The sequence below is a fragment of the Typopeltis vanoorti genome, chromosome 14, assembly GCF_054136105.1.
Source record: "Typopeltis vanoorti isolate ZY-2024b chromosome 14, IOZ_Tvanoo_1.0, whole genome shotgun sequence".
Taxonomy (NCBI): domain Eukaryota; kingdom Metazoa; phylum Arthropoda; class Arachnida; order Uropygi; family Thelyphonidae; genus Typopeltis; species Typopeltis vanoorti.
In genome coordinates, this window is record NC_143562.1 from 74,139,335 (window position 1) to 74,165,102 (window position 25,768).

Below are 25,768 nucleotides of genomic sequence, written 5' to 3' on the forward strand. Positions count from 1 at the left end.
TATAAATCTTAAATTATTCACCTTTAGAGAAATTTTGTAATGATTCAATTCTTTCATATATGTGAATAACTTATTGGCTTAACACTTGAAGGTGCATGTTGAATTGCAGATATTTTTGTTGCATGTTTTTATTATGCAGACAGTTTGTAGATTGAGTGAGTTCATTCAAGTTCCTAATCTCTTCATTGGTGACTTTAACATTAGTAATTTGTTCTTGCGTTGATGTTTTGATCTTTTACCTCTTTCATACACTGAATACTTCAGTTTCTTTATTATTATTATTATTCGATGGTTGCATATCTAATAGTTATGGGACTCAGTTTTGTTTAGTGTTAGTTGAATAGGAACATATATTTGTTGTGTAAACATGTTATAACCTGGAATCTTGTTATGAGCTTTCATGCAAATATATGAAACTTTAATAAACTAATACTGCAGTTTTTAATAATATGTAAATTTCTTCTTACATAGAAATCTTTACATTTTAGCAAACATTATTTATACCTATCTATAACGACTTAAAAACTAAAATAACATAGTTGTGCACATCAAAGTCTCATTGATTTACTTGAAATATTAGAAAACGGGATGTAGAGTCTTGTTTTAATATACTGTCATTGTATCCAACAAAAGAATGTTAATTATGCTGGCCTGGTTGGCTAGCATATCCACTATCCAACCAATAGGCTGCAGGTTTGAATTCTGCCATGGATATGGATACTTGTGACTGTCTTTTAGTGTGAGATTAATTTCATCACCTAGTGTGAGACTACTACCCTGCTTATTGGAGGCTTGAAAAAATTCCATGTTTGGTCTTTAGAGAGGATTTCTGGATTATGTACAAAATAAATTTAAAAATATATAAAAAATGAAAAAAAATTCCTAGCCTACTCATGCTATAAATGTACTATAGGTTTGCAAATAACCTTTCATGGGTGAGAGTCACATAAAAATTAAAAGAGTTGAAAGAAACTGCCAAACTTTAGTGATACGTGAGTTAACCTTATGTAAAAAATTTTTATTAACATAAAATTTTCACTCATGTTTAGTATGTATCTTGTATGAAATGAATAGAATATGTGCGTGTGTGTGCGTGCAGAAGTGCACAGACACACACACACACACAACAGAAAAATTAACATTATGATGCTGAAGGTTTAGTAAGGCAACAATAGACAATTAATACTGATATTCAAATTAAAAAAAAATAATAAATTGTAATTAGCAGAGTCAAGAAGCAGCACTATTTCCCATAAGGGGAATAAATGTAGTCCATCAGACTTGTTGAGATTAGGGCATGTAATGTCTCAACGCTTCTTCAATTCCTTTCCATCAGTAATCTTTCCTTGTGTAGGATTTAGTTTCTTATATAGGATTCTGTTTTGAGGAAAGGGCATGTTTTGCAAGTCCAGATTGCTCAGGTTCACAGTACTGTATGTAATTTTTTATGCTCTTCACAAAGAACAGAAGCATATCTTTCATATTGACCAAAATATGCTAACCATAAGAGTAAAGGATCTGGATTGACACCTGGAAGAAAAGAGGAAATTTTGCAAATAGGATAAAATGGTACTAGAATATTACGGACCTAAGAATTTTAGAAATATGTTCAGATGCTCTTTTGTCAAAGGGATGAGAAGTATGATTAATTATTTTCTCAGGAGACAACACAGAGTCCTGTAACTACTAATTGCTTTTTGAAAAGTACTCATTCAAACCATTAGGTATGAATGCGAATTTATCATCATCATCATCATCATCATGGGGGTATACAGGATATGATAGTACTATATGAAAAAATTACATCATTACTAACTTCCTACCTACAATTTTCCTCCAAATCATTTTGTTACCTGTCAAGACTCCAACATTATCAGATCTTATATTTTTGTCTTCTAAGGCACTTTTTATTGTATCAATCCACCTATATCTTCGTCTTTCTCTGGGTGATCTCATCATCTCAACAAGTGTTCTCTGCCAACCTAGCAGAGAACACTTGTTTTGCTAATATTTCCTCTCCCATTTTGTTTAAGTGACCATCCCACCTGAGATTAGCTGTGCTTGCACATTTCTGGATGCAAACAATGTCAAGTTCTTTCCTAATATCCTTGTTTTTAATATGATATTACCATTGATGCCATCTGTTCATGTCTCCTAATCTTTCTCAGGTCTCTCATATCTGCAGTTTCTAGTCTTTAGTCAAGTGTTTTATTTCTAACCCAGGTCCATAAGTTAAAATTCATTTGAATATTGTCTTGTATACAACTAATTAGTGTTTTGACTAATTTCTCTCTTATTCTATATAAATTTATTCAGTTGACTTCCTACCATACCAGCTTTGTTGATTTTGTTGTCTATTTCCATATTTAATGTACCATCTTTACTAAAAATAATGCCTAAGTAGCTGAAATGTTTTACTTGTTCCACAGGTTCTCCATTCACAACACAGTTGACATTTTCAATGATTCTGCCTATTTTCATTGTCTTTGTCTTTTTATTGCTGACCTTCATACCATATCTATTACAACAGTTATTCAATTTAGTCAGAGAATCTTGCAGACTTGTAGAAGATTTATTTAGAAGCATAACATCATCTGCATAAAGCAAATAGCTGAGATTAACATCTCCAATTTTGGTATCCAGTTTAATACCACTTTCCTTCATAATGTGATCCATATAGATAATAACAGAGGGGATAATGTACATCCTTTTCTGACACCAGATTTAACATTAAACAATCTTCCTGTACTTCTTTCAATTCTAACTGCTAACTTACAACTCCAATGCTTGATATAATGCCTCATTGACACCATATAACTGTAGTGTTTTGAATAGTTTTTCTCTTTGCACCTTGTCATATGCCTTTTCCAAAGCTACAAAACTTTAATACAGATCTTTGTTATATTCCCATGATTTCTCAACTATTTGTCATAAGGTGAAATTCTGATCCTGACAACCTCTATTTGATTCTAAAGTATGCTTGAATAAATCTTACAGGAACACTCAGTACAGAAATATCTCTGTAATTCTCACATTCAGTTTTATTTCCCTTTTTATATATGGTTACTATTAGAGCTCTACTCCAATCATCTGGAATTCGTCCCTCTATCCAGACTTTTCAGTCCACTATTCCACTATTCAGTCCCTCTATCCTGAACTATGCAATGCAGCTACTGTAAGACTTTTATACCTCCATACTTCAGCATTTCTGGTTGAATATCATCTACTCCACCTGCCTTTCCACATTTCAGGCTTTTGATGTCTTTTTCTACTTCAAGTATGTATTCCTGATTTGATGCCTGTTGAGTGTTTTTTACCACTGTACTGTCACTGATTGTTTAATTTAGCAATTTTTTGAAGTAATTACTCCATACCTCAAGGATATCTTTTTCTCCAGTTTTTATGGTAACTTTATCATCTATAATTCCTTTTAACACTCTTTTCTCCATTTCTGACCTTTTTCAATAGCTTCCAGAATATCTTGCCACCTTCCTGATATTTATTTTGTATGTTCTTACCAAAGTCTTCCCATGACTTTTGTTTAGCTAGTTTTACACAGTGTTTTGCTTTCTTACATTTGTCTCTATATTCTATAAGAGCATAAGCTGACTTATTTGCCAAGAATGTTTGATATGTCTTCACTGCCTCTTTAACTTCTTGTGTCCACCATGGAGTTCTGAATTTTCTATCCTTTGCACATAACCTAACCACATGCCTCTCTGGCTGAATCAATCAATGTTTTTGTTGAAAAGTTATATTTGGTCTTTATTAACTATAATTGACACAACAGATATTTGGATTATAAGACCATAGGTTTAATACATTTATGTACAAATTGGTCTACTAGTTTCGCTAGCAAAACTGACTAGCTTTGTCAAGACTAAATGGTGAAAAAACTAATAAATGCAAAAAAAACGAAGGAATTCAGTATCAGTTTACAACGGTTAGACAACAAAATTGGAAGGCACCACGTGACATGGCATGCATGAAGCCATATACTTCAGTCATTATTATAAATATGCGTTACATAGTTTTTGGCGTACTGGCTAAGCTTAATGAGTTAATAAGATTTTTCCATATATCCTTTAATATTACTCCTTGGTTTCTATTAAGGTTGTTTCCTGTTCTTAGGACTGCTGCAGCTTCTTTAAATATTCGACATCTGTAATCTTCCTCCATGTATGGCATTGAGCTGTTATCCCAATCTATAGCGTGGCTTGAAGTTGAGAAGTGATACGCCAAACCTGAGGTGTCCGTTCTGTTATGATTAACGTCTCCGACATGTTCCTTCTGTCTAATTTCTAAGCTTCTTGAAGTTTGGCCTATGTATGATAGCCCACATGTACAAGGAATGCTGTAAACACCCGCATATTTGAAAAAAGGTACACTGTCTTTAAGGGATCTTAAAAACTGTCTAGTGGTAGCGGTCGGTTTAAACACTATTCTGATGTTATAAGATTTTAAAATTCTAGCTATTTTATTGGAGACTAAACCAACAAAGGGTATGAAAATGGTTGATACGTATTGAGCTGCTATACGTTGTTGCTGAAGGTTGTTTTTATAAAGCATTTTATTGATTAAGTTTAGAGGATACCCCTTTACAGTGCACCCAAAATACATAAAGATGATGTTCCACTCTGTCCTATAGTAGATGGCAGATTCTCCCCCACATATCTACTAGCCAAACACCTCGCCAACCTATTACAAAGAAAAATCAGACAATCAGAGTCTTACATAAAGAACTCTCAACACTTTGTGGAGAAACTTAGGAACGTTAAGCTATCTAAAACAGACATAATGGCGAGTCTTGATGTTGTATCCTTGTTTACAAATGTACCAGTTGAGGAAGTCATAGACATTATAAAAGATCTCTTTCCTAATGATATCTCACAACTTTTCAATCACTGTCTTAAGTCTAATTTCTTTAAAGTCAACAGCATTATATATCAACAATTAGAAGGCCTAGCAATAGGCAGTCCCCTGTCACCACCATGTGCATCTTGTTTATGGAGAAATTAGAAAATAATATTCTAACTAATATTACTCCAAAACCAACAGTCTGATGGAGATACGTTGATGATGTGTTTATTATCTGGAGAGAAAAAGTAGAAAGCTTACATGAGTTCTTAAAAAAAATTCAACTCTTGTCATGACAAAATAAAATTTACTTTAGAGTTAGAAAGCAATCATCAATTACCTTTTTTAGATATACTTGTCAAAAGACTTGAGAATGAAGATATTAAACTTACTATATATAGGAAGCCCACTGATACTGGACGGTATCTCCGTTATTCTTCAAATCATCATCATACCAAAAATGCAGCATAATCCAGATGCTACGAAACAGAGCCCACAACATAATCACAGATGAAGAAGACCTATGTACAGAACTTTCCCACATCTCCAAATCTCTTTCTCAAAATGGGTATCCTCTAAACTTAATCAATAAAATGCTTTATAAAAACAACCTCCAGCAACAATGTATAGCAACTCAGTACGTATCAACCATTGTCATACCCTATGTTGGTTTAGTCTCCAATAAAATAGCTAGAATTTTAAAATCTTATAACATCAGAATAGTATTTAAACCGACCGCTACCACTAGACAGTTTTTAAGATCCCCTAAAGACAGTGTACCTTTTTTTTTTTCAAATATGCAGGTGTTTACAACATTCCTTGTACATTCATACATAGGCCAAACTTCGAGAAGCTTAGAAATTAGATAGAAGGAACATGTTGGAGACGTTAATCATAACAGAACGGACACCTCAGATTTGGAGCATCACTTCTCAACTTCAAACCATGCTATAGATTTGGATAACAGCTCAATGCCATAAATGGAGGAAGATTACAGATGTCGAATATTTAAAGAAGCTGCAGTGGTGCTAAGAACAGGAAACAACCTTAATAGAAACCAAGGAGTAATATTAAAGGATATATGGAAAAATCTTATTAACTCAATTAAGCTTGGCAGAACTACAGTCTGCCAAAAACTATGTAACGCATATTTATAATAATGACTGAAGTATATGACTTCATGCATACCATGTCACGTGGTGCCTTCCAATTTTGTTGTCTAACCATTGTAAACCGTTACTTAATTCCTTCGTTTTTTTGCATTTATTAGTTTTTTCATTGTTTAGTCTTGACAAAACTAGTCAGTTTTGTTAGCGAACCTAGTAGATGAATTTGTACATATATGTATTAAACCTATGGTCTTATAATCCAAATATCTGTTGTGTCAATTACAATCAATGTTTCCTTCAGGATTTGTCACTGAATCACCAAGGTTTGGTTCCTGTTTTCAAACTCTTTCATTTTTTCTTGAATAATGTTTGTGCATTTTAGTCTACAGTTCACTTCCGAGAGCTGTTCAACTTTTATTCACTTTGAACTTTTTTTACATGTTCTTTTAAATATGAAATTCAATTTTATCCTGCTCAAGACTAAATAGTGATCACTTTCAATTTCAAATCTTCTGTATATTCTAGTTTCCTGCACCAGTGAGAAAGCATCACTCTCAACAATAACATAGTCAATGAGACTTTTCTTGCATCTTCTTTCCATGTGAAAATGTGCACATTTTTATGTTAGAACATTGTGTTAGTAATAACCAATCCATGTCCTCAGCAGAAATCCAACAGATATTTGCCATTATTATTAGGTTTGCTCTTTTCTCCAAATTTTTCCAAAATATTTTTGTATGTTTGACAATCATTTTCTACTTTGCTATTTAGATCCCTAACAAGGACACCAACTTTTCCTTTTTCATTCTGTCAGCTGTTTTGTTTAAAGCCTCAAAAAATTCCTCCACTTCTACCGTAGTAGAATCTTCTGTGGGACCATAGGCAGATAACTCTCATTGTCCAGTTTCCCATTCTCATATTTGCCCACATCACTCTACTTGAGACTGCCTGCCATTCAAGAAGATTAGCCTCGTATTTAGTGTTGAATACTATAAGCTACTCCTTCTTTTTCCTGATTGTTATTGCCTGAATATAACATTTTATATTTATTGCTCAGAAAGATCTCACCAATTTTGGTCTTTTTTTGTTTCATTCACTCTCATTCTCACGTTGATAGTACTGATCTTGAACTCTGATGATGTTGAGATGTGCTTTAAGATTTGTTCCAGTAGCTGACTTTTTTGCTGTTTGCCCTGGTTCTCTGGTGAAAACAAAGGAGGGGGGGGGGGGTTTCTTGTTTAACCTGGCAATGACCCAGCCAGCACAAAATTCTGTCATGTTGTACCATCATTTTAATTGTGGTTTAAGCCAGTAAGAATACCGTTTGGTCGGATAAATCCCAAATTGCCAGCCCATCATCGTTCGTTCAGTATCCAAGTAGATACCTAATGAGATTGCTCACCACAAGATCTAACGACCTAATGCCAGGGCTTTTGACATTAGGTCTGAAGCTGTGGTCTGTTCTCCACATTCCTTTGAAGGCTTTGTGGAAGTCTCCTCTGAGTTATACAGCTTTGACCATTAAGCACACTGAATATGAATTTAATGTTTTGTAATTTCTAATGATAAGCCCTCCATGCAATACAGGGAGCGTGTACAATAAATTATCAATAGTGCAGAATTTTTAAATTGTTAATGGGTGGCAGGTTTTCATATTTTGGTCACTCTGGAATATCTGCCTCTATTCATCATGAAGAACATAAAAATTGCATTATGAACCTGAGCAGTCTGGCCTTGCAAAACACTGTTTCCTTAAATCCTTAGTCTTTGTAAAGAAAGTTGTGAATTGTTAAATCATCCTAATCTCAACCGGTCTGATGAACTTTCTTTATCCTCCCACATGGGAAATTATGCACCTCAACTATGTTTATCATAATCAATTTTTTTTTTTATTATTGTTATTCTTTAAGTTTGTTTATTTGACTGCTGTTGCCTTACAAAAATATCAGTCTCACATTGCTGATTTTTCTCATATATTCATTGTGTTGTATTCATTTCATGCTGAAGATGGCTGTGAAACATGGATGAAATTACTAATTATATGAAGAGCCAAAGGCTTCAATTCGGCGACATGAACTTATTTAAGTTAAGGGATATTACATCCCATATTGTTTCTTAGCCAAATAAGAAACTCAAAGAGTTTCATGCCGAATATAGAAACTATATAAATTTCGGCGATTCCAATCGTAAGCAAATACCTGGATAGTGCAGCACCTGACCCATTTGGTAGTGCAAACCGAGGCAACTCATAGTAAGGGTGGAGCAAGCTCCGATCATTATTCTTGGTATTTATCCATAATGTGAACTTAGCTCCTTGGAGCTGTATTACTGTTCTACATTATGAGAGAAGGTCACTACCCAGACCAGTTTCAACCTTATGAATAAGTAACGTCGTCTCTAAAAAATTTGGATGATCCCTAGTCCACTCAATAGTGGGCGAAAGACCATCCATCTCAGTGTTGGCTCCATTCAGTGATGGCCTCCCACCCACCACCACCACCACCACCACCACCGAGCAGAACCGCTCATATTCCGGAGAAAAGCATTCACCGACAAATCCCCTTACTGGGCTGTACCAGAAAACACTTTCCCCGGAGACTCAAATTGCTCCCTTAAGGCAAAAAAACCTTAAGAGAGCATACTCATATTAGCAATAGCCGAGCCTCAGTTAAACTTCATTGGCTACAGCATTGCCAGACCGGTTTCAACCCTCATTGAGGTCTCATCAATGAGTAGCTAGACCTAGTTAATACCATGTTTGTAGCAAACAGAACTTACATCCCTTCTATGAGAATTGCCAAGAAGGTGTCCTAATAAATTACTAATTATATGAAGAGCCAAAGGCTTCAATTCGGCGACATGAACTTATTTAAGTTAAGGGATATTACATCCCATATTGTTTCTTAGCCGAATAAGAAACTCAAAGAGTTTCATGCCGAATATAGAAACTATATAAAGTTTGGCGATTCCAAGCGTAAGCAAATACCTAGATAGTGCAGCCCTGACCCATTTGGTAGTGCAAAACTGAGGCAACTCATAGTAAGGGTGGAGCAAGCTCCGATCACTATTCTTGGTATTTACCCATAGTGTGAACTTAGCTCCTAGGCGCTGTATTACTGTTAAGGTCTTATCAGTGAGTAGGTAGATTTCTAATGGTAAGGCCTCCATGCAATACAGGGAGCATGTACAATAAATTATCAATAGTGCAGAATTTTTAAATTGTTAATGGGTGGTAGGTTATCATATTTTGGTCACTCTGGAATATCTTCCTCTATTCATCATGAAGAACATAAAAATTGCATTATGAACCTGAGCAGTCTGGCCTTGCAAAACACTGTTTCTCTAAATCCTTAAAGTCTTTGCAAAGAAAGTTGTGAATTGTTAAATCATCATCATCATCAAATTCCTGCCATGTACCCTCAAGGGGTGTGCAGGATATGGCAGTATTACATGAAAAAATTACATCATTACTAACTTTCTATCTACAATTTTCCTCCAAATCAGTCTGTTACTTGTCAAGACTCCAACATTATCAGATCTTATATTTCTATCGTCTAAGGCACTTTGTACTGTATCAATCCACCTATATCTTGGTCTTCCTCTGGGTCGTTTTCCTGCCAACCTGGCAGAGAACACTTGTTTCGCTAATCTTTCCTCTCCCATTCTATTTAAGTGACCATACCACCTGAGATTAGCTCTGCTAACGCATTCCTGGATGCTGACAATGTCAAGTTCTTTCCTAATATCCTCATTTTTAATATGATATTGCCATTGATGCCATCTGTTCACGCCTCTAATCTTTCTCAGGACTCATATCTGCGGTCTCTAGTCTTTGGTCAAGTGTTTTACTTCTGACCCAGCTTCAGATCCATAAGTAAAAACTGGTTTGAACACTGTCTTGTATACAGCTAATTTAGTGTTCTGACTAATTTCTCTCTTATTCCATATGAATTTATTCAATTGACTTCCCACCATACCAGCTTTGCTGATTCTGTTGTCTATTTCTGTATTTAATTTACCATCTTCAGTAAAAATCGTGCCTAAGTAGCTGAAATGTTTTACTTGTTCCACAGGTTCTCCATTCACAACACAGTTGACATTTTCAGTGATTCTGACTATTTTCATTCTCTTTGTCTTTTTTTTGCTGACCTTCATACCATATCTATTTCAACAGCTATTCAATTTAGTCAGAGAATCTTGCAGACTTATAGCGGATTTATTTAGAAGTATAACATCATCTGCATAAAGCAAAGAGCTGAGATTAACATCTCCAATTTTGATATCAGGTTTAATACCACTTTCCTTCATAATGTGATCCATATAGATAATAACAGAGGGGATAATGTACATCCTTGTCTCACACTAAATTTAACATTAAACCATCTTCCTGTACTTCAATTCTAACTGCTGACTTAGAACTCAAATAAAGACTAAGTATTGCTTGATATAATGCCCCATTGACACCATATAACTGCAGCGTATTGAATAGCTTCTCTCTTGGCACCTTTTCATATGCCTTTTCCAAATCGACAAAACTTAAATACAGAACTTTGTTATATTCCCATGCTTTCTCGACTGTTTGTCATAAAGTGAAGATCTGATCCTGACAGCCTCTATTTGGCCTGAATCCAGCTTATTCTTCACCAAGCTTTTCTTACACAATTCTTCTCAACTGTTTCTCAAGTATACTTGCATACATCTTGCCAGGAACACTCAGTAGGGAAATACCTCTGTAATTCTCACATTCAGTTTTATTTCCCTTTTTATATATATGGGTACTATGAGAGCTCTACTCCAGTCATCGGGAATTCGTCCCTCTGTCCAGGCTTTCTGAACTATGCAGTGCAGCCACTGTAAGACTTTTATACCACTATACTTCAGCATTTCTGGTCGAATATCATCTACTCCCGCTGCCTTTCCACATTTCAAGCCTTTGATGGCTTTTTCTACTTCAAGTATGGATATGTATTCTTGACTGCATGCCTGGTCAGTGTTTTTTATCACTGTGCTGTCATCACTGCTTGTTTCATTTAGCAGTTTTTCAAAGTAATCACTCCATACTTCAAGGATATCTTTTTCTCCTGTTTTCATTTCACCTTTATCATCTCTAACTCCTTTTACAGCACTCTTTCCTCCATTCCTAAGCTTCTTCAACAACCTCCAGAATATTTTGCCACCTTCTTGATATTTATTTTCTATATTCTTGCCAAAGTCCTCCCATGACTTTTGTTTAGCTAGTTTTACACACTGTTTAGCTTTTGTACATTTGTCTCTGTATTCTGTAAGAGTAAAAGCTGACTTATTTGCCACGAACTTTTGATATGCTTTCTTCTTTTCCTTCACTGCCTCTTTAACTTCCTGTGTCCACCAGGGAGTTCTGATTTTTTTATCCTTGCACACAACCTCACCACAAGCCTCTCTGGCAGAATCAATCATGTTTTCTTCAGAGTTTGCCACTGAATCTCCAAGGTTTGATTTTCAATAAAAAATTTCTTTTCAATAATCTTTCTGTATTTTAGTCTACAGTTCACATCTGAGAGCTGCTCAACTTTTATTCGCTTTAAAACTTTCTTACATGTTATTCTTTTCAATATGAAATTCTATTTTATCCTGCTCAAGACTAAATAGTGATCACTTCCAATTTCAAATCCTCTGTACACTCTGGTGTCCTGCACCAGGGAGAAAACATCGCTATCAACAATAACATAGTCAATGAGAATTTTCTTATTCCTAGCCTCTTTTCTCCATGTGAATTTGTGCACATTTTTATGTTGAAACATGGTGTTAGTAATAACCAGTCCTTGTCCTGAGCAGAAATCCAACAGATATTTGCCATTATTATTAGCTTTGGTCTTTTCTCCAAATTTTCCCAAAATATTTTTGTATGTCTCACAATCATTTCCTACTCTGCTGTTTAGATCCCCAACAAGGACCAACTTTTCCTTTTTCATTGTGTCAGTTGCTTTTTCTAAAGCATCAAAAAATTCCTCCACTTCTACCCTAGTAGAACCTTCTGTGGGACCATAGGCACAAATAAGTCTCATTGTCCAGTTCCCCATTCTCATATTTGCCCACATTACTCTACTTGAGACTGACTGCCATTCAAGAAGATTAGCCTCGTATTTTGTGTTGAATACTATGGCTACTCCTTCTTTTCCTTGATTGTCATTGCCTGAATATAACATTTTGTATTTATTGCTCAGAAAGATCTCACCAGTTTTGGTCTTTTTTGTTTCAGTCACCCCTATTATGTCGATCTGGTACTTATCTAATTCCTCAGCTAGCTCCATTTCTTTGGCATTCAGGCTTCTTACGTTGATAGTACAGATCTTTAACTCTGGTGATGTTGAGTTGGGGTTTGTTTTCAGATTTGTTCAGTAGCTGACTTTTCGCTGTTCGCCCTGGTTCCCTGTCGAAAACAATGGGGGCCTTGTTTAACCGGGCTATACCCCAGCCGGCATGAAATTTTGTCATGTTGTACCATCATTTTTTATTTTATTTTATTTTATTTTATATATAGTATAATTTTATTTTATTTATTTTTTATTGTTAAATCATCCTAATCTCAACTGGTCTGATGAACTTTCTTTATCCTCCCACATGGGAAATTATGCACCTCAACTATGTTTATCATAATCAATTTTTTTTTTATTATTGTTATTCCTTAATTTTGTTTATTTGACTGCTGTTGCCTTACAAAAATATCACTCTCGCATTGCTGATTTTTCTGAAGATGGCTGTGAAACATGGATGAAATATTTGTTAATAGCTTTATATATAGAAGGTACTACCCATATTATTATTAGCTCATATGTCTACCTAAATTCCCATTCTTAAGTAAATCTTCATTTGTGAATATGCTTCCAACACTTCTATAATAAAAAAAAAGAATATTATAATAATGTTTTCACTATTTAGTTGTATAATGCAGTGTAACGAAAAAAAAAAAAAGAAAAAAAGGTTAAATGTGGTTTTAAGCTCAAATAGAGTATTTTGAGTTTTGAAACCCAAAAAATTAAAATTAATAGCGAACTGTAGCAGAAAGAAAGAAAAAAGATTAGAATTAAAACAAACTATCTCAGTTTGCTGTTTATATTTCTTTGATTAAAATCAGAAGAAGCTAATAATCAGTATTGAAATACTGATCATTTATTCCAAGTACCTTTATACTTTGAGCTGCAGTAATAAAAATGTCACTAACTGCAGTAACTGTCTTTTAAGACATGATCATACTTTTATACTTGCTTATTTGATGTAATATATTACAGTCTGGAATTTGTCTCTATTTAAGTAAAGTACCTCTCTAAAAATTAGGCGATCCTCCAGACCACTCCCTACGAATGACTGAAAGATCGTCCAACTCAGCATTGGTTCCAATCAGTGACAGGCTTACCCTGCTACTGAGCAGAACCTCTCATATTCCAGGGAAAAAGCATCCACCGACACGGCCCTAATAGAGGCAACACCAGAAAACACCTACCCCCAGAGACTCAAATTGCTTTCTTAAGGCAAAATCCCACGAAATCATAGGCCTCCCATCAGCGGGAGCCAGATCTGGAAGAAACAAGAGAGCAAAAACTCTCTTCAGAGACCAGGCAGAAACTCTAAGAGCGCAAAAAATTCTTGTTCAGTACTAAGGAACTTGAAATGTCATAGAAGTGTATTTTTCGTAAGTGAACTCTCAGTTGGTGCGTAAAAGTATTTACTAAAATAAAGAGCCAAAAGGTTTCAGTTCAGTGATTCAAAATTATATAAGTGGATATTAAATCCAGCATTATTTCAAAGCCGAATGTAGAAACTGTGAAAGTTTCATAAAGTAAGTTGACCAGAGAGCTTAAGGGAATATGCTCCTCAGCATTCACGAGTTGCCTTACCGCGAACTAATAGAAGATGTATGTGCTGCCTACGTGTCATTCGCCTTTTATTAGTCCATTTTGATAAGGTTTTGCTGGCCAAAAGTTGACTTATTTTGCATCACCGAAGTGAAATCTTTTGGCTCTATTTTAATAAATACTTTTACACAGAGACTGAGAGTTCACTTACGAAAAATACACTTCTTTGACATTTTAAGTTCCTTAATACTGACCAAGAGTTTTTGCTCTCTTAAGGTTTCTGTCTGATCTCTGAGGAGAACCAAGTTCGAAACAACTGTCAGGCCAGTGAAACCTTATCAAAATGGACTAATAAAAGGTGAATATATAGTCACTTGGGCAGCACCTGTGTCTTCTGTTAGTCCGTGCTAAGACAACTCATGAATGCCGGAGAGTGTGTTCCCATAAGTTCTCTGGTCAACTTACTTTATGAAACTTTCATAGTTTTGACAATCAGCTTTGAAGTAATGCTAGATTTAATATCCACTTTACGTATATAATTTTGCATTTAAAATGGAGCCTTTTAGCTGTTTATTTTAGTAAATAATTTTTCTTTCCTATCTCTTCTTTTTCAATGGACAGTAAACTCATAACCATCTACATATTTTCTGGTTCATGCTAGAAGCAAGAAAAACATCATTCCTGTGGCTTATTGTTTTGTCTGTTCTATCTCTTCTTTTTAATGGACACTAAAAATCATCTGCAACAAACTCGTATCCATTTCCGTATTTTCTGATTCATGTTAGAAACAAGTCGCTTGTTGACATTTTTTTCTGTCACTCCGACTCTTGAAAGGTTTATAAGCCTGTAGTACATACTGTGGATGAGATAAAGATTATTTTTGTATGTTTTTCTTAATTTATATATATAATATATTGTGTATGTTTATCTTAATCTACCCTATATATATAAAATGATAAGCCTTTTTATGTCACGTTTTTTGAAACTCAGGGAGTCTGAAACCCTGAGAGTCTTCAAAATTTGAGTCATCAGAATTCAAGGAGAACTGGCCTACCAGTCCAGAACATGGGGTGTTGGGTGCCAGGGGGACATAGCTCCCCCCTACTTTATATATATATATATATATATTATACACACTGTCCTATTCTAGAGACCAAACATGAAACTTTATTATGACATTTAAGACTTTCAGTAAAAAGGGGTGATTACCTCACACTAGGTGATAAAGTTCATCTTCCACCTAAATAAAACCACAATTGTATACTGCAGGATTCAAACCTGCAGTCTGTTATTTGGAGAGTAGATATGCTAACCACTCTTCCAACCAAGCCAGCAGTCTAACTACATAAAATTGAACATTTAAAAATATTTTCAAATTTAGAATACCTTCTTAAAAATTCAAAAATGTTTTCAGTTTTGCAAATTAGTTTTTTAGTAAATAGAGGATAATTTACTGTTCAGTTTTAGTTCTTGTTGTTCCTATTATACTGACACTATTTATGGTCTTTTTTTGAAAAATATTCAGTAAATTATATATTGTTGTATTAAAAAGTTTAATATTTAAGAAATGAAATTTTTAATCCAGTATTCCATCATAAGATCTTCATATAGTTGTTACTTACAATAACATGTAATTCATGGCATGTTACTAAATATGCATTGCAGTATATTTAGTTTTTTGCAATAAGATGTGGATGTTTCATAGAGTTAGAGCTCTCTTTCAACAGAAAGCTAATTAACATTTAGAATTGGAAAAGAAAATACTAATAATACATGTGACTAATTTGTGAATTCATCATTGTTGTTTTCACTTTCTAAAAGTAAATGCACTGTGAGTAGTGTTGATATGTTTAAATATATATAATAGCTAAATTGTTGTACAGTGATGAGATTTGATTATATGCAAATATTTCAAAAATAATATTTTTAATAATAAAAATAGTACCATTTGTTGATATACAATTTATATAATGTTTATATAAAGTTATTTAAATTATCTGCAAGAGGATATCTATTTTCAAAAATCATACACCAAGTCATACTGTCAGTTGTAATTAATTAGTAATCAGTTTTGATATAGTTTCAGATCAGGTGTTGCCAGTTTCCAAAAAAAAAATTTTTTAGGGGTGAAATCTTTTCCATGATAATTACAAAAAAATATATATATATATTTGAAATTTATTAGCGCTTTTTGATATCCATTTAGTTTTATTCTCTTTTTTTTATACTATTTCAAATTGAAAACAAAAAAAAAGAACAAAAAATGAGTTAGATTTTTATCCCAACATAGATGTTTATCAAAGTTTTGATTAGTATTATACTATTAGCTGCATTGATTTAGTTTACTTTTTTCTGCAGATATTGATTGATATAATAATTTATTTTAAAGTGTAGAAACAACATTTATGAAGGAACTTCCTTGTAAATAAAATTAAATGGCAGTGCAGCATTACTGCTACCTGAAAACAGTTGAAGTGTTACAATTCTGTGAGTAACATAGAGGTCTGTATATATACACATCATTACAAATGTACATCAGCGAATAACTATTTTTTTACTGACCGTCCAAAAAATCCTACTCAGTTCCATGGTTTTGAAAGCTTAGATGATGGAATGCGTGACAATTGAATTTTTTAAACAATTATTCTCTTATATATGCATCTTAATGTTAGTAGGATGAATTCTTAACAGACTGATATGATTGTTCATTTTCATTGTGAAGGTGGTCAACTAGTTAAACTAATGTTGAAGATGAGGTGAAAACATTTGATGCAGTTGTTTATGCATCAGTTTATTTTTGTAATACATGTGTCATTAATGATTTCTGATGTCCAGATAATTACTTCTGTCGAGATAATTACTTCTGTCGAGATAATTACTTGGTTAGCAGTAGTCTTTCACTCAGCATGCAGCACTGGATGCCAATTATTCATATCTTATGTTGATGCAAAAGAGTGACATTTGAAATATAAGATTTCTTCCATCATATGTGGACACTTTCATGATCTTGTAAAAAAAATTTTAATTGACAACTGAATTATGGTGTAACAGTATATCTGTCTCTTGGATTAGCTATCAGCTAATGCCTTTTATTCCCTTAGAAAGAGTAGGTGAGGCAACCCTATCTAGCTTTTGGAGACATTGGCCAATCAGAGATAGCTGGCCCAGGACTATCACTAATTATAAGCGGCATTTGATGAAGAGACTGGCTAACAAGTGCTTCCATCTCTTGGTACCTATCCCTAACAGGATATGTTATTGTCTGAAATGGTGTGGGTTCTTTAATATATAATTTATTTATTTTCATTGTGTGCTAAAGATCCTTGACTTGACATGGCCATGTTCAAATGCAAAGTATCACACTTTCAACAGTCTTTAAATAAGATAATGAAATTAATTTTTAAAGTGTGGAAACCTGTTGACAGCTGTAAAATGTACCATTTCTGTTTGACAGTAGTGTGCAGTATTTTCCTCTCCACTTAACATATTTGATTCAGCACTATCAAAAGAGTTTACAGTACACAAATTGTTTTGCATGTCTGCTGAATCAGAACGAGAATGATGTTTGATAGTAGTAATATACTTTGTAAATTAAAGTTTACTTTAAAGATGGCATTGAAAGTCTTCATTACCATTTTGAAATGTGTTCGTTCTTTGCTTTCAAATGTTCTTTTAAATATATTACATATGAGCAGTTTAAGCATATGTCATATAGATTCCTGAAATGATTACTTTATTATCACACAAAAATAAAATTTCAAAAAAATTTCACATTTTTTCTTCTTCTTTTCCAGATTCCATAAGGAACATAGGGAGTCTGTAAATGCTTTCCATCAGTTCCTTATCCTTGCTGTTGGTCTTAGTTCAGCAAAACTTGCTATTGGTCTCAGCAAAACTCTTCTCACAGTCTATTAAAGTCAATCGCCTCTATGTAATTTTAGGATGGCCACACTTTCTTTTTCCTTGTGGGTTCCATTCCAGGGGATGCTTGACAGATTTCTTCATGATCTTTCCTAAGTGTATGTCCAATCCATCAAAATTTTTGTTTTCTGATTTCAAAGTCGACTTTTTTTGCTGATTTGTTCTTTTCCAGAGATCTTCATTAGTAATAATTTGTGGCCACAAAATTCGAAGTATGCTACGCAGACATCAATGGTTTATGAATGTTTGTAGTTTTCTGTGTATTTCCTTTGAAACAGCCATGTTTTGCATCCATATAAAAGAACTTATTTGATACACTCATTAAATATTTTTAATTTTGTATCTGTGTGAATATTTTTCATTTTCCATACTCTACTAAGTTTAGCATGTGTCCTTCTTGCCTTTTGAATTCTTATGTCAACATCTCTGGTTGCTCCTCCATCTGCGGATAAAACACTGCTGAGATATGTAAAATGTGAAACAGTTTTGATTTTTCCCATTTTCAGTTGTACTTGGTGCCTTGTTATTCACATTGATTCTCATTTCTTTTGTTTTATTTGTATTTATTTTCAAACCAACTTTCAGCAATTCTTCTTGTAATGTGGTTAGTTTGTTTTGGATATCTGCATGTGTGTGAGCAATTAGACATATATCATCTGCATAGTCTAGATCACCCAAAGTTTTATTTTCCATGATATTCCTTTGGCATGTTTCACTGCTCTCTGTTCTAGAACTTGATCTAGCACCAATATAAAAATAAGGGAGATAACATTCCAGATACAGTTTGAAAGGGTTGTGACAGATATCCATCATGCAGCACCTGGCATTGGAATTTGTTATACCCTTCCTGTATGAGGTTTATTATCTTCTGTAACATTCCTTTGTTTTGAAGTACATTCCACACACACACAATCTCAAGCAATGGAATCAAAGGCTTTTTCATAATCCACAAACAACAAATGTAAAGGAGAATTAAATTCACCCGACTGTTGATTATTATTCTTAAGGTGTTAATGTGGTCTATACATAATCTATTTGGTCTAAAACTAAGACCAGACTGCTCTCTTCTCATGCCCTCATCTAAAATATTAATTATTCTTGTATGAATAGTTTTGCAGAAAATTTTGCTAATGACACATAGCAGGTTTATGCCCCTCCAATTATTAGTTTCCTAAATCTCTTTTCTTTGGTATTTTTACTGTTCCTGTATTCCAATCCTTAGAGAATGTCTCTTTTTCCCAGATATCTTGGAATAGTGCATAGAGTATATCTGTGATATCATGTCAGATTTTAGAGCCTCTACCTCCTACTGCTTTCCCATTTTTCATTTCTCTAATAGTTTTTTTTTTTTTTTTTTAATCTCCAATTTAGATGGTGGGCTGGTATCAATTTTTAATTCATCCACTTATTTTTTTTTTATTTCTGTTTATATTTTGTCAGTGCTATTGTTCAAGATTTGACTAAAATGTTCTCTCCATCTTTACAATGGTTCTTCTGTTGACACTAGAAGTTTTCCGTTGAGATACTTCACTGAGACATTCTTTTGCATGGTTTCTCCAGAAAGTCTTCTTATAATACTGCGTAACTCTCTACCGTTATACTTGTCTGCAGCTTGTGCCCTCAATGCCAGTTCTTCAAACCATTGCCATTTATCTTGTCTAGCACTTCTCTTAACATTTTTATTTAAAATCTTATATTTGTCTTTAAGTTCATTTTCCTTTTGGGAATATTTCTTGCACATAATTTCAGCTTTATTTTTTTCCTTTTATCCACTAGTCTCCAATTTTCCATTGATAACTATTCTTCTTTCTTTTAGCATATCCTAAAATATGTTCTGCTGTATCATTAAGGACTTTTTTTTTACATTTTCCATTTAACCTCTATATCATCATTCCTTATATCATCTCTTCCTTCAAAATTACTTTCCATATTTTTCCTTAACTTTATTTTAAACTCATTGCAGACTTCAACATTTTGTGTAATTTAGAAATATCAAATTTCCATCTATTAAATGCTTTCCACTGACGATTTTTTTTCGAATATATAACTGCATAGATCTTATTATTAAGTGATGATCTGAGCCAATATCAGCACTTCTTTTATTTCGGACATCTAATAACATTTTCCTGCACCTTTGGCTGATGGCAATATGATCTATTTCATTGTGTTTTGCCATTTGGTGACACCCAGGTTACTTTATGTATTCTCTTATGCTGGAAAATTGTGCCACCTATTACTAAGTTATATTTGCCACAGTTCCATCAACAGTTCACCATTTATATTTCTCTCTCCCAAACCATGCTTGCCCATTACATTTTCCAGCCCCTCATTATTTGTAACAACTTTAGCATTGAAGTCACCCATGAGAAGTATGCTCTCGTTACCATGTGTCATCAAGGCTTTATCAAGCAGACTGTAAAGCTTTTCTTTTTCTTCAAAGGATGCATTCTCATTTGGGGCATAGCAGTGAACAACTCTTAGTCTTATTTCAAATTTTAGTTTTATTTATAAATATTTTTACATGATCATGCATGTGCTCTCAATATGATAAGTGAAACAAAATTGTCTGGAATGGCATTCTATTAGATGCATAACATCTGAGAAATTGATTATTAGTTGTTGCCTATTGTATGAATTACCAGCAGATAGCTAGTTTCTAATATTTTGGGAGAAAAATTTGCTGCATTGATTTGTTTCACACCATATTTATATACATTTATAAATATGGTGAAAACATGTATAAGTTTATATACATTTCAGTCAGTTGTACTTATTACTTTGGTAGTTAGATTTTAGAAGTGTTTTTTTTTTTTTTTAATTACATTATCTAACAGCAAGTTTATAATACATCTTTAATTACTACAAATTCAATATTTATTTACATATTTGAATGCTGCCAAAGTCTAAACAAAATTATAGCTTTCCTGGATTTAAATTTTTTATATTACTAGCTGTATGGATTTAAAAAGAAAGTAGAAAGATTAATGTGTGTAGAGATGATTTTCTTGTTTTATTATATGTAGTATAATAAACTGGTGTAAGTTGAATACCATACACCACTACATTTAATACAGCTGGATAATGATTATATTCATAATGTAAAATCCTTTAATGTCTTTAAATGTATGTATGCTGTTTTCAGTTTAAAGAATCCTAATTTATTAAGTTTCCCCCCCCCTGAAATATTTATATACGGATTAATATTGTGAATAAAAGTATTTCCTTAAAAATGTTTATTCTTCAGTTTTGATATCACAACTTTGTGACAGATGACATTGTATTATGTTAAGCTGAAAATACAATGCACTATTATTAAAAACACTCATTTTAACATGAAACAAAATTACCCACGATTTCTCTTTCAAGACAGGTAATGACAACAGATTTGAAAGCAAGATAATCCTGCCTTCAGAATGTGCAGAAATTATTTATAGAGGATGCAGAAAATAATAGAGCATTTTTAGCTTAGATTGGCGATTGACCAAATTTCTAAAGTTTAGGCTAGTATTCAATGTTATTATTGGACCCTCTCCAATGTTTCCATATCACACTAAAAACCAGGTGGCCCAATTTGAGCACAGTATTTCAAATGTGGACTGACCAGTGCTTTATACAGTGGCACAACCACTTCCTTATCCCTACATGTTAGAGTACTTCTTATCATGGCAGCACTACTATAAATTTGTGCAGCCTTTGCAATACTTGCAATATACCCTCTAAACTTCAGTCTACTGTCTACATCACTCCCAACTCTTGAATCACATCCACTTCCTGCAGTATGGTACTGTCAGTATAATACACAGCCTTATATTTCTGCACTCCAAGATGCAACATCTTGCAGTTATTAATATTAAAACTCAATCCCACTCCTTTATCCAAGTCAAAAGTCTGTCAAATCTTCCTGAAAGGAATTAACATCAGCATTGCTCCTTTTATTCTCCCCAACTTTGCTTCATCAGCAAACAACTGAAGATCCCCAGTCAGTCCATATGATATATCATTTATAAACACGTTAAACATCAGGGAGCCCAAGAACAGAACCCCGAAGTACCCTCCTCGTACCCTCCTCCTGTCACTGGTACCCTCCTTTTTATAGACTGCTCCATCATACACAACTTGCTGGTATCATTCAGAGAACCAATCTCTGATCCATCTAACCAATATACTATCTATTGCTATCCTCTGTAACTTGTACACTAACTTATGTGGTAATCTATCAAATGCCTCTGCAAAGTCCAAGAATATCAATGTATATGATTATCCCTTATCTAACATACTTGCTACTTTATCAGAAAATGCAAGTAAATTGCTAAAACATGATCCACCCTTTACATATCCATGCTGACCATCATAAAGAATGCTATGTCCATCAACCAATCCTGTATTCTATTCCTTACCAATCTTTCCAACACCTTGACCTCAACCACAGTTATACAGACTGGCCTATAGTTGGAGACTTGTCCTAGAACCATGCTTGTGGAGTGGTACTATTTTGCCTTCTTTCTGCTCCTTAGGAACTCTAACCAATGTAAGACTTTCATTAAATAACCATGTCAAGGGCATAGCCAATTATGGTGCACATTCTTTAAGAATACAAGGTGATATTTCCACAGCCTTTTTAACATCTTACCCAATCAACACCTGGTACACCTGTGATTCTTTCACTTCCAATTCTCCTAATACTTGCCTCCCTTCTGTATATTGCCCCATCATTTACACCAGTATGATATACGAGGTGTGATAATTTAATTTCTGGAATGCACCTGTATATTCTGAACTATACATTAGTGACTACTGTCACTTTCGAAGTAGTCCCCTTGTGCATTTATACAGATATCCCTCGATCAACGTGGTTAATTAATCCCTCAATATTACCACGTATATCAAAATTGCGTTAATCAAATCTAATAAAATTTATTTTATTAGATTTGATTAACGTCATTCTATCAAGTAGTTTGTTTTATACAACTCTCTGAAGCAAAAGTGTTGTTTGTATCCCTTGAAATTCATAAAATTGAGTATCTTGTAGTTATAAAATTCTTTGTAAAAGAAGGTTTAACTCCAAAAGAAATTCATTCGAGGTTCATAAAACTTCATGGGCACTTTTCTCCTTCATTTTCGACAATTAAGAAATGGGCTGCCGAGTTTAAATGTGGCCATACCAGACTTGAAGATGATCCACATGAAGGATGTCCAAAAAAGTGTAACAACACTAGAAATCGTTGATCAAATGCATGATATTTTATTGGATGACCGGCGAGTCAAAGTGCATGAAATTGCTGAGACTATAGGTATTTCAAAAGAATGTGTAGGATATATTTTGCATGAAGAAGAATTGCAAATGAAAAAGCTTTGTGCAAGATGGGTGCCACACTTGCTCGCAACTTGATCCAAAACGCACTCACATGAAAATCTCTGAACAGTGCTTGGAGCATTTTAACAAGAATACAACTGATTTTGTGTGTTGATTTTTTATGATGGATGAGATTTGGATTCACCATTACATACCAGAATCTAAACAGCAGTCAAAACAGTGGACAGAAGCCGGTTGTTCAGCACCAAAGAAAAAGTTGGTTTCATCAGCAGGAAAGGTCACATTGGTGTTTTGGGATGCTAAAGGCATTTTGTTTATTAATTGTCTTGAAAAGGGTAAAACAATAACCAGGGAAAATATTATTCCAATCTTTTAACCAGACTAGATGAAAAAATTCATGAGAAAAGACCTGGTTTGCAGAAGAAAAAAAAAATCATCTTTCATCAGGACAATGCACCTGTCCACAAAGGTGTATTGGCAATGGGATTCCCCAGATTTGGCTCCCTCTGACTTCTATCTCTTCCCAAAACTTAAATCTCCTCCTTGCTGGTCAGCGTTTTTCTTCAAATCAAGAGGTGATTGCAGCTGTAGAGGGGTATTTTGCAGATCATACCGAGAACCTCTACAGGGATGGGATAATGACGCTGGAGCATTGCTGGAATAAATGTATTAGTCTTAAGGGAGATTATGTTGAAAAATTAATTTTGAAAAAATTATAAATTCGTTTTTTCATTATTAGGCTGAGAACTTTTCAGACCACCCTCGTACCTTCTCCATAATATTTTCTTTTTCAACACAGCTTGCTCAGTTTCACTGTTCATCCATTTCACTCATACTCAATTTACTCACTTAACCCTCGGTATGCAGTTGTACATTGCTTATGTCAGATACTACCTTGTGAATTTCCATGTGCTGTTAACATCTCTGCTCAGCTCATCTACCCAATGTACTTATTCTGACTACAGAGCTTCCTATAATCAGCTGCGTTATACTTCCACATATATCTAATTTTTGTAGTAACCTTTTCTTGTTTCACCACTTCCCAAACAAGTACCTCATGGGCATTGTCATCTCCTCATTCACATCACCCAATCCAAAACTTTAATGCTTCTAGTTGCTTCAGTCATAAAAAAACACTGACCAGGCATGCAGTCAGGAATACATATCCATACTTGAAGTAGAAAAAGCCATCAAAGGCTTGAAATGTGGAAAGGCAGCAGGAGTAGATGATATTCGACCAGAAATGCTGAAGTATGGTGGTATAAGAGTCTTACAGTGGCTGCACTGCATAGTTCAGAAAGCCTGGACAGAGGGACGAATTCCCGATGATTGGAGTAGAGCTCTCATAGTACCCATATATAAAAAGGGAAATAAAACTGAATGTGAGAATTACAGAGGTATTTCCCTACTGAGTGTTCCTGGCAAGATCTATGCAAGTATACTTGAGAAACGGTTGAGAAGAATTGTGGAAGAAAAGCTTGGTGAAGAACAAGCTGGATTCAGGCCAAATAGAGGCTGTCAGGATCAGATCTTCACTTTACGACAAATAGTCGAGAAAGCATGGGAATATAACAAAGATCTGTATTTAAGTTTTGTCGATTTGGAAAAGGCATATGACAAGGTGCCAAGAGAGAAGCTATTCAATACGCTGCAGTTATATGGTGTCAATGGGGCATTATATCAAGCAATACTTAGTCTTTATTTGAGTTGTGAGTCAGCAGTTAGAATTGAAGGAAGTACAGGAAGATGGTTTAATGTTAAATCTGGTGTGAGACAAGGATGTACATTATCCCCTCTGTTATTCATTATCTATATGGATCACATTATAAAGGAATGTGGTATTAAACCTGATATCAAAATTGGAGATGTTAATGTCAGCTGTTTGCTTTATGCGGATGATGTTATACTTCTAAATAAATCCGCTACAAGTCTGCAAGATTCTCTGACTAAATTGAATAGCTGTTGTAATAGATATGGTATGAAGGTCAGCAATAAAAAGACAAAGACAATGAAAATAGGCAGAATCATTGAAAATGTCAACTGTGTTGTGAATGGAGAACCTGTGGAACAAGTAAAACATTTCAGCTACTTAGGCACAATTTTTAATGAAGATGGTAAACTAAACATAGAAATAGACAACAGAATCAGCAAAGCTGGTGTCGTGGGAAGTCAATTGAATAAATTCATATGGAATAAGAAAGAAATTAGTCGGAACACTAAATTAGCTGTATACAAGACTGTGTTCAAACCAATTTTAACTTATGGATCTGAGAGCTGGGTCAGAAGTAAAACACTTGACCAAAGACTAGAGACCGCAGATATGAGAGTCCTGAGAAAGATTAGAGGCGTGAACAGATGGCATCAATGGCAATATCATATTAAAAATGAGGATATTAGGAAAGAACTTGACATTGTCAGCATCCAGGAATGCGTTAGCAGAGCTAATCTCAGATGGTATGGTCACTTAAATAGAATGGGAGAGGAAAGATTAGCAAAACAAGTGTTCTCTGCCAGGTTGGCAGGAAAACGACCCAGAGGAAGACCAAGATATAGGTGGATTGATACGGTACAAAGTGCCTTAGACGATAGAAATATAAGATCTGATAATGTTGGAGTCTTGACAAGTAACAGACTGATTTGGAGGAAAATTGTAGATAGGAAGTTAGTAATGATGTAATTTTTTCATGTAGTACTGTCATATCCTGTACACCCCTTGAGGGTACATGGCAGGAATT

At 34.2% G+C, this 25,768-nt stretch overlaps 1 pseudogene; it reads right to left on the minus strand.

The window, feature by feature from the left end:
- Window positions 1–8,554: 8,554 nt before the first annotated feature.
- LOC150099667 (U4 spliceosomal RNA) lies at window positions 8,555–8,670 on the minus strand (annotated as a pseudogene).
- Between the last annotated feature and the right edge of the window lie 17,098 nt (window positions 8,671–25,768).